The sequence below is a fragment of the Garra rufa genome, chromosome 5, assembly GCF_049309525.1.
Source record: "Garra rufa chromosome 5, GarRuf1.0, whole genome shotgun sequence".
NCBI classification, from domain to species: domain Eukaryota; kingdom Metazoa; phylum Chordata; class Actinopteri; order Cypriniformes; family Cyprinidae; genus Garra; species Garra rufa.
The window spans coordinates 13,814,854-13,828,736 of record NC_133365.1 but is presented as its reverse complement, the minus strand read 5'-3'; the positions used below and the strand labels follow the sequence as shown (position 1 = coordinate 13,828,736).

General features: G+C 34.4%; 1 protein-coding gene across 3 annotated transcripts in view; it reads right to left on the bottom strand.

Annotated features, from left to right (window-relative positions):
- kank1a (KN motif and ankyrin repeat domains 1a) overlaps positions 1–13,883 on the bottom strand; it is a 69,788-nt gene that overhangs the window by 34,328 nt on the left and 21,577 nt on the right. For 2 of the 3 annotated variants that reach the window (XM_073841137.1, XM_073841134.1), the window contains exon 2: positions 12,652–12,747. The exons of the other annotated variant lie outside the window; for it this stretch is intronic. The gene's annotated coding sequence lies outside the window, so the exon portion shown is untranslated. The remainder of the gene's footprint in view (positions 1–12,651; positions 12,748–13,883) is intronic. 3 annotated transcript variants of the gene reach the window in all.

Below are 13,883 nucleotides of genomic sequence, written 5' to 3'. Positions count from 1 at the left end.
CTGTTTGAAAAAAATTCAAATAATGGGTCAAAGTAACATGATCTTTATGTCCTCAGGGAAGGAGGAGCATCTAAGAGGCCACAAGGCCATTTCGGATATTGCTGTTGTAGTTTGAGGTGGAGCTGCAGGTGTGTCCATTGACAATTTTTAGCGAGGGGCTCCTGACATTCATAATGTGACATAACCTGAAGCCAGAAAATTTAGAGCATGGAAATACATGCTTAAGTGAAACGATTTAGATGACCGATCATTTTATGACCAAACCAGCCAGCAAAAGACAAGTTAAACTTCACAATGCTACTGAAGCCAGAAACACACTCACATACACAAACTCACTTTTGATCTTTGACACCAGTGCTTAAGTTAAGTGAAAAAACAGGCTAACGTACACTCATAAACAACATTTTTCACTTAACATTAGCCACAGTCATTATGATGACAAGAGTTGGAGGAAAAGGGGATTTGTCAGCGGCAACATGACCATGAAAGCAGCCAGCTGAATTTCATTACAGCGCCGAGCTTTGAATAAGCCAGAAATAAAGAACTTCAGAAAAGAGAGGGGCTGAGCACACCTGTGCATTCGTGTTAGCTTCTGGCAGGGGGGCCAAAGGTCTGACCCAGGCTCAAATGCACCCAACCATTTCTTACGACAACCACGCTGATCCCCCTTCTTCCAAATCCAGCTTCAAAGCTTATAATTATCTTGACAGGCTCAGGGGGGTTCTGAAACCGCAGACCTTTTTTATTTTTTGTCTTCGAGTTTCACATTGCTTAGGCTGAAAACCCAAAGAATTCCTCTTTACATGCAAGAATTAATGCATATTAAGAATGCTGCATTGGTGTATTATAAAAATAATTACAATAACTGCCAAATAATTGCAAATCAGCCATATTCTCATTACCTGGTTCATCTGAATCAAATGTATCCAGGATATTCCAAGAACCCGACATCAACTTGCTGTAAAAGTCAAACTTCAAACTGGGAATGCAAACTCCTGCAAGCGACTGATGCACTAGACGGCCAGCTCTAAACTGAAGATCGGACTGAAAGCACCTAAACCTGATCTAGGTCAGCTAAATATAAAGACGCATTTGAACCTTGAAGAGAAAGTGACTTAATATTAACCACAGACCCGTTAAGAGAAACGCATGGGCCGTAGAGCCTATTTTTGTCTTTATCACCCTCTTGTCTGGTCTGTTTGCCTTAAACGGCGTCCTGTGATACGACTCTAGATTCACTAGTAAGTGCAGGCAAAGTGTTTGCTTATCAGTAACAAGGACATCACTCTAAACTACTACAGCCTCCTCCTGTTTGCATACTCTCTGAAACAAACATATGCAATATATATTATGTATATATGAAATCCAACAAATTCAACTTAAACAACTTCATAACTTAACACAAGAAAACAAACAGTATGAAATGGACACTATTTAGAACAAGTTAGTCTGATTCCAACACAAGACCATATGAAAAGTCCATTTGTGCCTTTCCAAACCACCTTATCTAGTGTCAAAGGGTAGAAGATGGCAGAAAATAGATTGATGTTAGATGACTGATGTTAAATAGATGTTGTGGAGCTATAATAAAGAAAGATCATAGATAAACTATACTGATTCAAAGTTTGGGGTTTAATTAGATTTTTTTATGTTTTATAATTCTCTTATAAATCTGACTTTTTCTGTTTAAGTGTTATAATCGTGTCCCCAGTGCATCTACCAACTTAGAAAACATGAAAAGGGACAACCCAGTAATTTTGTTTGGTAAGCTTTTTTCTGCAAGCATGTGAACAAAACAAACTGCTCAGATTTTCGGATATTATTATAATTTTACCACCCCTTAATCTGCACATTTCCACCCACAGCGCCGTCATTCTGTTTTTGCAAGTGACAACGATGTACCAGCTCTAACGCCATGGCAAAAGTTTAAGCAAAGCATGCTAACTGTTCTGTTGTTGACTGCACAGACGAGCACAGAACACTATTTAGAGTCCCAGCCTCAGACAAAACAAGAGAGCAGTAGCCTAGAATCTAGACGCGCCCCTAGCGGCAGCAAATTACATTTGCTTCCAAGGGCAGTCTAGTAACTCTCCGTTCACTTGAGATTTCCAAAAATCCAAAATCGACCGGGCCAATCACGAGTCGGTGGGCGGGTTTAACATGATGACGACTGACCTGCGACCATAAGTTCCGTCAGTCTATGGTTCCGTCAGACGTTCTCTGGTTCCGTGAATTACGCGTGAGAGAGAGAGCGATGGCTGCTGCTAGCGAACAACTTTCTTTCGAATCGGCTTTGGCCGCCACTCTGAAAGACTTTAAGCTTTTCACAAGAAACTGCACTGAGGTCGTTCTTACAAAAGAAGGATGTATATTTGGAGTTGACTACGTCCAGAGCCATACATACTCTCTGTATGGCTCTCTGACTACGTCTCCTCCTTCATTGCTCTGATTGGTTGTAGCGCTATCCTATTGCGTGGAGAAGGAGTTTGAAAGACAACCGTTTATCCCGCCCCTCCGGTTGAGCGCTGTCTATGGAGAGTGCCCAGACCCTACATTTATGTGGGTCTGGCTTGTCAGGCTAAGAGAGCAGTGGATTTATTGATTTATTTACTGTATATTACACTGCTGCCACACAGATCTAATATAAACAAGATATTTCTACCTTAATAGCCATAACTGACTGTTTTTGTAACTCCTGTGTTTTTAACATAAACGTGTGTGTATTTGAGAGTTTAAGCGCAATAAGACATGAAAGAGAACTTAGTTTAATACTCACATGCTGTGACAGCTGCTTTATTTATGTGTGCTTCAGATGTGTGCGCTCAGAAAACCCTATAGAAGAAGTTTAAACTAATATGGTTTAAAACACATGATTTCAGCACAATAAACATGATAATCAAAACCAAACAGATGTTTTTTTAGCAGAGTACCTGATTTAGGAGCTGTAAAGGGGCAGGGAGCAACAGCTCATTTGTGACCCTAGACCACAAAAAAACTAGTCTTAAGTCGCTGGGGTATATTTGTAGCAATAGCCAAAAATACATAGTATGGGTCAAAATGATTGATTTTTCTTTTATGCCAAAAATCATTAGGAAAGTAAGTAAAGATCATGTTCCATGAAGATTTTTTGTAAAATTCCTACTATAAATATATCAAAATGTAATTTTTGATTAGTAATATGCATTGTTAAGAACTTAATTTGGAGAATTTTAAAGATGATTTTCTCAGTATTTTGATTTTTTTGCACCCTCAGATTCCAGATTTTCAAATAGATGTATCTCGGCCAAATATTGTCCTATCCTAACAAACTATATATCAACAGAAAGCTTATTTATTGAGCTTTCATATGATGTATACACCTCAGTTTTGTAAAATTTAACCTTATGACTGGTTTTGTGGTCCAGGGTCACATTTGCATTTAAAGAGACATGCATGAAAACAGCTTCCACTCAAAATAGGCATTTTTTAAAATAATATAATAAATGAGCTGTGGGGTATTTTGAGCTTCACAGACACATTTTGGGGACTTATATTACATATTGTAAAAAGGGGCATAATAGTTGTCCTTTAAAAAAACACTAATCTTGACCACAAAATTGTAAACAGCAATGTATATGGCAAGACCAGTCTTTTTCTTTCATTTGAGAAATCTGAAGTAATAACACTACACTTTTAATTTGCATTAAAAGTCTACTAAAAGTTCTATTAAACAGTCTAGCGTCAAGAAATCTGGTAGTGGTTTTGTGGTTTAGTAAAGATAGTTGCTTTTAATGAATAGCTAAGATCTGTTATGATCTTTATAATCTAAAAATCAATTTTCAAATTGCTAAGTAGCTTCATTTCCTGATAATGGTAAAACATAAACAGCAAAACATGTTACGAAGACAACAAAGCTCTTTCAAATGTACAGAGCTGACCAAATGAAGTAAAGTGGCGTACAAAAATAGTCATTTGTTTTTGTTCATGTACTTTTAAATGTATTTGCCAAGAGTTGGTGTCTATTCATGACCTGAGCACAGATTTAGGAGGCTGATATGGAATGCACCTCTGATTCCAGTTCTTCTCTATTTTTGGACTGCGGTTAAAGCTGGACTCTATACAAGGACCAAATTCACAAACACACACATTTACTAAAAGGGGACTTTTTATAGACTTCTATTGTTTTATGTACAGCTAATTACACATGCTAGAACCTAACCCTAACAGAACATTTTCATTATGGTAACACTTTACAATAAGGTTTATTAGTTAACATTAGTTAACTATATTAGCTAACATGAACTAAGAATTAACAATAATTCCACAGCATTTATTAAATGCATTATTAAAATGACAAGTTGTGTTTGTTAACATTAGTTAATGCACTGTGTGAACTAACATGAACAACCACTTTTTTGATTAAAAAATACATACAATTTAAAATATAATGAAAATATAATACATTTATATAATAATATTAAATAATTATATTTTAGTCTTTAACATCTTAATGTTTTATTTATTGTTTATGTTTTATTTAAATATTAACATTTTGTGTTGCACATTTTAATGTCTTTAATATCATATCAAATACATTTTTAATATTTAATCCACATTTACAATATTTATTTACTGTAACAAATAAAATAAAAACACAATATTAACAATGTTTTAGTAATTCTATATTTTTAGTCATTTTTTTAAATTTATATTTATTGTATACATTGACATTTAATTACTGATACACAGTTTGTTTTTATAAAACTATTTTATTCAGAAAAAAATAATTCAAAATTATATTTTGATTTTAATACTTATTTGTGTCATTTGTTAAAATTAGTTAATTAACTAACATGAATGAACAATTAACAACACATTTATTACACTATTTATTAATCTTAGCTGATGTAAATTTCAGCATTTACTATTGCATTATTAAAATCACAAGTTGAGTTTGTTAACAATAGTTAATGCACTGTGAATGAACAATGAACGACTATTTTTATTAAGTAACATTAACAAAGATTAATAAATAGTGCCATAAATGTTGTGTTGTTTGTTCACTGTTAATTAACTAATGTTAACAAATGACACTTTAATGTAAAATATTACCATAATTATTATATTTAAAGAGTTATTCTGCAAAAAATAAATAAATAAATAAATAAATAAACAAAATAATAATAATAATAATAAATAAAAAAAGAGTTTCATGTTAACGTGCTGCGTTAACATGAAACTCTTATCGCGCGATAAAAAAAATATCGCCGTTAATCTATTCTCAAATTTGGGTTGGGAGCTGGGTCTAAACTACGCAAGCTATGATGACTTTCACCTTGATAGTTTAACGCGGATGTATACCGAAGACTGTAGATTAAGGTCGCGCGTTTAAGTCTCCTCCGCCAAAACACAGACGGGATCGCGTCGTCCTCCATTCATAAAAACCGAATCTACTATAGCGCGAAATGCCACGTAAATTCATCATTTTTTGGATTCATAAATCAAATGTTGGTCAGTCACTTAATTCAAATCGCGATATGGACTAGTGTATGTGAAAACTGAAATGCAAAAAGACCGTTTTAATATGAATCCGATATGTTCCGTTTGCCTAGCTGTATGTATGCATTGCGGAGACGAGCTTTTACTACACGCATACTGAAACACACGTGACGCTCCCGGTAATTTTTGGCATTTTCATCTCACATGAACAGATAAACTCAATCTCCAAAACTGCTGTGAGTGTCACTTTTACCGTTTCATTTGAGAAAACTAGCATCATATCATACTGTATGACACAGAAACTTCACGGCAACCTGTCAAAATAAAAGTACGGTGTAACATGTAATGGGCTGGGTAGGTGTTGACGTTAAAAAAAACACAATCTAATAGGGAGAAAAAATAATTTCAGTGTTAGTTAATTAGTAAACACAAGTACATCTAATTGAACATAATTTATTTTCATCAACAAATTATCATAGAACAGCTTTATGAGCTTTATGATCCATTCTCAAAGACTTTAAGTCATTATTTGGGTAGCACACATATTCTGAATGCCTTCAGCAGAATTCAAATTAGCCATTTTAATCTAGATTAATTCCAAGATTTCATCTAGATTAATCTAGATTAAAAAAATTAATCTATGCCCACCCCTAATATATATATATAATGTTTTTAATTGTGTTTTATTGCTTTAGTTAACTGTATTTTTAAAGTTATATTTACTTTATATCAAAATAATCCAACCGTAGTTTGATTGAGATTAATTTGAATGAAAAAAAAAAACAATTATTTTTAATAATTATTAAAAAGTTATTAAAAAGAGTTAACTGTTTCTGCAAATTAACTCTTTATTTTTAACCATTTTTGCAATTAAGGACATTGGTTTTGCAGATTTACCTCACTTCTTGACACAAATTTGTCCCCAAAATACGGTTCAGCAAGTACACACACACAAAATTTAAATATTTACACAAACACTCTAAAGACGAGAGCTTCATAATAACTTAATTATTTCCCAATAACACTGACAGCTTATTTATTTTGCACTCTAGCTTGATTGATTTCAGACTCCTGAAATTAAACAATCAAGCTAACAGGGAAAGTGAAAGATTCTTGTTTTGTCTTTCCAAAATTATTCTTTCCCTAAACTGAAGCACATGACTGCCTGGCCTGCCTGACTTTAATGACAGGCTGATTTTCAGCCATGCTGAGTTAAGAATATGAACCCATAAATCCACAAATGCCAGCATGTGTTCAAAAGTGTCTGTAGCATAGTATTCTTTGACCCAAATAGCTCCAGGAGGATCGAACACGATACAGTTTCTATTCACCTCTACTCTTTAGCGGAAATGTAGTGCAGTGAAAACACTTCCAATTTGGTCTGCTTGCAGACAGAGCCCATAAAAGAAACCAACAGACACTGTAGACTGTATCAACTTCTCTACGCCAGAATAAATTGGGGATACACTGAGCTAGCCAATACTACAAGGCTTTTGTGAGTGCAAAAGCAGTCCAAATTTCTGACAACACTGCCATCTACAGGCTTTCAACATACAGCGTTTTAGAAAACGAGTGCATAAGCACACAAATACGATAAAACGAAAGAATGAACACATTAAGTTTTTCCCCACAAGCACAAAAACAAGTTTCTTCCATATCAAATCAAACCACCAACAGTCAACATGGAAACAAAAACATACATACCCAAAAAACAACTATTAAGTCCAATTGTCTCACTGTTTCCATGAGAGGAAAAAACAGACATGTAAAGCATGCATGATAGCATCCGAGGGGAAACGGTTCACTCCGAGTTAGTGCTGCAGAGCAAACTCACCGCTTCATTTAACAATGATTCAGCCCTTTCACTCCGCGGGGTGTATAAAAGGGACAGGCACTATTGACCACACACTCTCGCACTATCTGTCCCCCGTTTCACTGACAGATGGATGTCTTTTTCTACTCACTTCGTTCTATTATTTTTGTAACTAAATGAAACTGTTTTTCATTCTATCTTTCGTTCCCATCCTATCTTCTCACCTCTGTCCAACCGTGCATTTGACCAAGGACAGACTGGAGCCAGTTATTTGTTTAGCTCTCCAGTGGAGCCAGGCAGACTGAGAGGCCCAGCGGCCGTTCTTCTCATGATAAAGAGACTTGAGAGGGCTGGAGGCCAAGGAAGCCTCCCAGAGTTATGGCCACTGAATGTTGTGCTACCGTGCTTTATTTATGAAAATGCATATCAAACTATACTGCAGGATTATGATTCAATTGTTTAGGTCTTTGTGTCAGACAATTGTGTCTAAAGAGGTCCTTGACCTTCCAAAAAAAAAACACAAGCTTTAGTCAACCTTGTGAAACGGATGAGAGAATGATGACACTGATGACTGACACAAGGTTTTTGATTTCCTCAGCCAGACAGTTTTAAAAAGTCAACTGAGGGACCAGAGGACCATTTATGAGAATTATATATTTCTGGTAACTGTGTATTAATGCACTGCTTTTGTGTAGATTGATCCGGCTGTTAGTTTCAATATTAAAATTTTTATATGTTGTATGTTTACACATATAAAATATAGGTAACACTTTACAATACGGTGTCGTTTGTTTACATTAGTTGATGTATTAACTAACATGAACAAACAATGAACAATTACAATACATTTATTACAGCATTTATTAATATTTGTTCATTTTAGTTAATACAGTCGTTTAGTGTTAGTTCGTGTTAGTTCGCAGTGCATTAACTAATTTTAACAAGCACAACTTGTGATTTTAATAATGCAGTAGTAAATGCTGACTTTAACATTAAATAAAGATGAATAAAAAGTAGTTAACTAATGTTAACTAACTAATCAACCTTTTTGTAAATTGTTACCAAAATATTTATACACATTTAACATTTATTTATTTAATTTAATATTTTGCAATTTACACAAACACACAAAACTTATATATTTTAGTTTTAGTAATTCAGACATTTTAGTAATTTATTAACATATTTTAAAATATTTTTTATATACATTGACATTTTTTAATATTTATTATACATTGAATTGATATACATAAATTACTGGTACACATTTTCTTTTTAAAAGTGTATTTTATTCAGAAAAAAAAATATTACAAATTATATTTTTATAAAATATATATAATATTTACAATATAATAAAAATATAATACATTTATATAATAATATAAAATAATTGTATTTTAGTATTTAACATCTTTATTTATGATGTTTTATTAATTATTAAAATATTAACATTTGTGTTTACACATTTTATAAATTTTAATTTCTTTTATATTGTGTAATATATATTTATAATATTTAATAAACTAAAATATATTAATGTTGTTTTTAAATGTGTGTCATTTCTTTTTGCAATTTTCTCTTTGTAATTATCAAAATTAATATTTATTATATACAGTGAAACGTAATTACTGCTACACAAATTTATTTCTTTTTTTGGCAAAACTGTATATTTTTCATTCGGGAAAAATAATTCAAAATTACATTTTAATTAAAAATATAATATTTAAAAGACAATCATTTTATTTAATATAAAAATAATTCTATTATCATCTTAATGTTTTATTTATTGCTTTTGTGTTTTATTTATTATTTAAATATTAACATTTTGTGTGTTTACACATTTTATATTTTAATGCCTTTCTTATCATATAACATGTAATATTTAATACACAGATAAAAGAGTTATTTACTGCTACAAATAAAATAAAAACTAAATTAATATATTTTAGTTTTAATAATTCAGTAATATTAGTAATCAACATATTTTTTATACTTATATACATTGACATTACTGCTACACAACTTTTTGAAAAAAAAAAATCAGAACAAAAATGTAAAATTATATTTAATTAAAAAATATATAACATTTAAAATATAATATTTTGATCATATATAAAACATACAATGTCAATTTGGAATAAAATGGATTCAACCAACACTATTTTTTAATTTCTTCAATATTTTAAGTATAATACATTATAGTAAAATATAATTTAAATATAATATAATTTAAAGGATGCTTGGTTCCTAAAATTCCCACCTACATGCTATTTCTAAATGAAGACTTACTGTTTACAAGACAAATAAAAAAAAGGAAAGAAAGAAAGGGAAAAAGGAGAATTCATTGAAAACCCAAAGGGTGCTCCTTGTTGACAGACACAACAGGAATGTTTTAGACAGCAGTTACAAAGAAGCAGGAGAAATTCCAACGCTAAACACACCTTGCCAGCCTTAATTAGAGCTGCGTTTAAAGGCTAAGGGGTTTTGTTTGGCTTAACCACTTGAGCTGGCTAGGCTATAATGGTGCTAATGAGAAAGGGCCCGTTCCGGGGGGCTGGGAAGGGAGGTGGAAGATTAGGCTGGGAAATGCATGGAATGGGCAAACCTTGGCATCTAACAGACACGAACCCTATAAAAACCGACACAACACACAAACTCACGGGTACATTTCATCAGAAGCATCATACATCACCAGAGCTTTTCACAGTGATTTCTGCTTTCTAAGGAATTAGCCGCTTCAGGTTTAGTCCGAAAATGCATTGAAAATCAATTTTTCCCTCCGCTCCCCACGCTACAGGTCCCTATAATCCTGAAGCCACATCCACAGCTGTTGCCCTGCCCGAAATCAGCACAACAAAGACCCAGAGCATCCCCTGTGAAAGTTTGGGAAATCATTCATCCGCTATGCTTTCAATCGAGTGAGCAACCGTTAAGCAGGCAACAATACGTTTCAGGGAGGTACTCGGATACGCTTTGTAAAACTCACTCTAATAGATGCCAATGGCAGATACAGGTAAAGGAAAACAACAACTGGCTCAATCTCAGCTTTCCAGATCGAATAGTAACGTAATAATAACAAATGAACATTAATATGGTAAAGGATCTTGTTGGTGCCCTAATGCATTCCCTCTGAATTAATTTTCTAACCTTTATCCACTGTTTATGCATGGCCATCTGTTAAGCGTTGACTGGACCAGCTGTTCAACACCAACATTTGAGTCTCTAAATAAGATACAATCTCCACTACCCGCTCACTATCCTGATAGCCTTTTGTCTCCAAGTCTAGAGGGACTTCTGAAGTGACGTCATGGCCAAGGATGGCCTTTAAATGGCTTCCTTCAGCCATTCATGCTGATATTAAGCGGACCAATATGGCATGAGCTTATCAGCGGGAACTGAGAGATGCTTTTTAAGGTCCTCTGATACACAGCGAGAGCATATTCCCATAGCTAGCCCATAGATAAGCCATGTAATGTTATCTGAGAAGACCTAAATAGAACTTGGTGGGAACCTTGACGATTCAGACACTACAAATGCAGTTTCTGCAAAAATAAAAATAAACAGTCTTAGGTTAAAAAGAAGAAAACGAAACAAGACACCCGTAGCTATTTGCTGTCTAAAACTTTTCAGTTGTTTACTGGCAGCAAGTGTGGGAGAGAGGTAGATAATGGTGCTGTCACAGTGAAGTGATTTGTCTCACCACACAGACAAGGAAGAGAAACTGTGAGGATCCCATCTGGGTTAGACACTGGTAGACCAAGCCAGTTTGAGGAATCCCCCACAACCAACACACACACACACACACACACACACACACTTTTCCACCCGTCCTATTCTCCCCATGGGACCTGTCGGATTGTCAAAGCACTAAAGCGTGCTCTGAAAAACCCTCATGACTAGAACGAATGCAGTAGACACAATCTGGCAGTAGAAATTTTAATTGCTTCCTGTATACGACTGAGGCAGGAATAGGATGAACAACAGTGAGAGGGGGACGTGAATACTTAAGAGAGGGCTTTGACTTGCTTCCCATAAAGGTTGATTTAAAAACCTGTAGTAAAAAATGCATATATCATCATTCTGGTGAATAAATATTTCAAATAAAATTCAAGCAAGTGCTGCTCTTTTGGACTATTCAAAGAAATCTTCAAAAAATGTGTCACCAAAAAAAATATGAAAACTGTTCTAAACCTTGATAATAATGTTTCTTGAGCAGGAAATCAGAATATTAGAATGATTTCTGAAGGATCATGTGAAAATTCAGCTTTCCCATCACAGAAATACAAGACATTTCTTTTAAATTGTAATTCTATTTCACAACATTACTGTTTTAATGTATATAAACCACATAAATGCAGCCTTGATATGACTTCTTTAAAAAAACAAAAACAAAAATCATATCAACCCCAAACTTTTGTATATTAGTGTATACAGCAACCCATAATCTTATCAACTGATATTACTGAAGAATACATGAATAAAGCTATTTAGACTATAGAACAGGAATGACTAAAAATGATTAGCCAAGGACAGCAAAATAATAATTTACCAGATTACCACCTTGAGTGTGTGGTGCTTTCCCTGGGTCTTTTGAAAGAGACATTATAGCCTGTAAATGGACCCTTCTGCCGGCTGAAACTGAAAGGTATAATGAGTGTTGTGGTTGACGACGTGTCAGCAACATCTACAAAACCATTGACAGATCCAGCATGTTCACAAAAGGCCTCTGTCTGAGGACTCACACACAAGCAACCAAAGTAAATCACAAACAAGCCTCTGATTGGACAAGCATCAGTTTGTTTTCTAATGTGAAAAGGAAATATTCAAGAAGTTGAGGCCAAATGACATTTCTTCATAAAACAACAGCGGATGGAATGTGTAAAAAGGGCATTCGTTTACAAATCGCGGCATTCATGCAGATACCATTTTAAAAATCATTAGCTCATTTAGGAAAAAAAGTCCTATCAGAATAATCACCATAAAAAAAAAGAAAAAAGTGAAAATTCTGTCATCATTTACTTCCCCTCAAGTTGTTCCAAACCTGACTCTTTCTTCACTGTACGACCTTTCTTTTGTGTAACATAAAAGACGATAATTGTGAAGAATGTTGGAAACCGAACGGTTTTGGTTACCATTGACTTTCATTGTATGCCAAAAAAAAAATACAATGAAAGCCAACAGGAACCGAAACTATTTGGTTCCCAACATTCTTCACAATATCTTCTTTTGTGTTCCACAGCAGAAAGTCACACAGGATTGGAAGGACATAAGGGCGACTAAATGATGACAGAATTAACATTTTTGGGCAAACAGTGCTTTTAAAGAAGGCTGACAAGGAGAAGAAACAAACAAAAGATCACCTGTTGTTGAGCGTTGAGAAGGCCCACAATTTTACGCTTACGTCCTCCAAATAAAGTGTGCAGCAGAAAACCCGTTTAACAGATGACAAGCATTGCCTGGAGAAAGAGAAAGAGATATTGAGATCAACAGAACGATGTCGACTGATCCTTTGACATTTGAAGAATGAAAAAACGCAACAAACACAGCCGTAAGGAATGTATAAACATACATGGATGAAGCAGCAGCTGCTGCTCTCCTGTAGTCACTATCCATGACATCTGACAGCCTATGAATTTAAATGTCCCCTTTAGCTAAAGCTGATTTCGCACACAGACATGATGATGCCTGTTTAATGTATTTAATGTTCAGACATGTTATTAGAACTGAAGAGTGCTGACAGATGTGACTAGTTTTTGAAACATTTCATGAGCAGCTGATCAGAAAGAAAAATACACACAAAAAGCATATCATTTAATGATGGGACATGAGTGCAAACCTTCAACTTGCATAACAAAGCTTCAAGTATCTGTAAGTTTAAAAGCTTTCAGCAAATCTACAGAATACACAAGACTTTTAAAGATCATTTTATTGCCAGACTTGCCAGACCTCTCCATAAGTATTATTATTTATTATTGCATGGCGCATTTGAGGAAAATTGCTTCAGATTCCTTAAAAGCAACACCTGAAACAGTTGGACAACTTCAGCTGAGCTCCGTGGGACCATTAGCTCCTCATGACTGATATTGTGTTTTTGTTTGTGGTGTGAGAGGTCAAAGGGTCATAAGGTTATGACAAAACTAGCACACCCTCCTGCAGATAATGCACTGTATTGTGTGGAGATCACCGGAGTTCTGCTCTCCACAGGAAGTTGAGAGTTGTGATAAGTGAGCTCTGGAGGAGAACAGACAGTGGCATTGTGACCCTTTAGGTCACTGTACGCTCACATCAAAGCGGGAGTCCCACATCCAACCCGTCCCTGTAATTACAAGAGCTCTGAGAACAGGAGGAACTCATGAGAAAAATTATAATATGAGAAGATGTGCCCTGAAATTACAAATGTGTGTGAATCAGATCTTGCTGAAACGTACTATTAAATGCACTTGGCATAATCTCATAAATCTAAACCATTTGTCAACTGTTAAATAGTTTATCTTAGCATTTCTAGTTAAAAATGTCACATTTAATTCAATGCGTTACTTGTAGGGCCCTATAAAACCAGGTTTATTTTTTTCAGAAATTCCCTTTTTTTTTT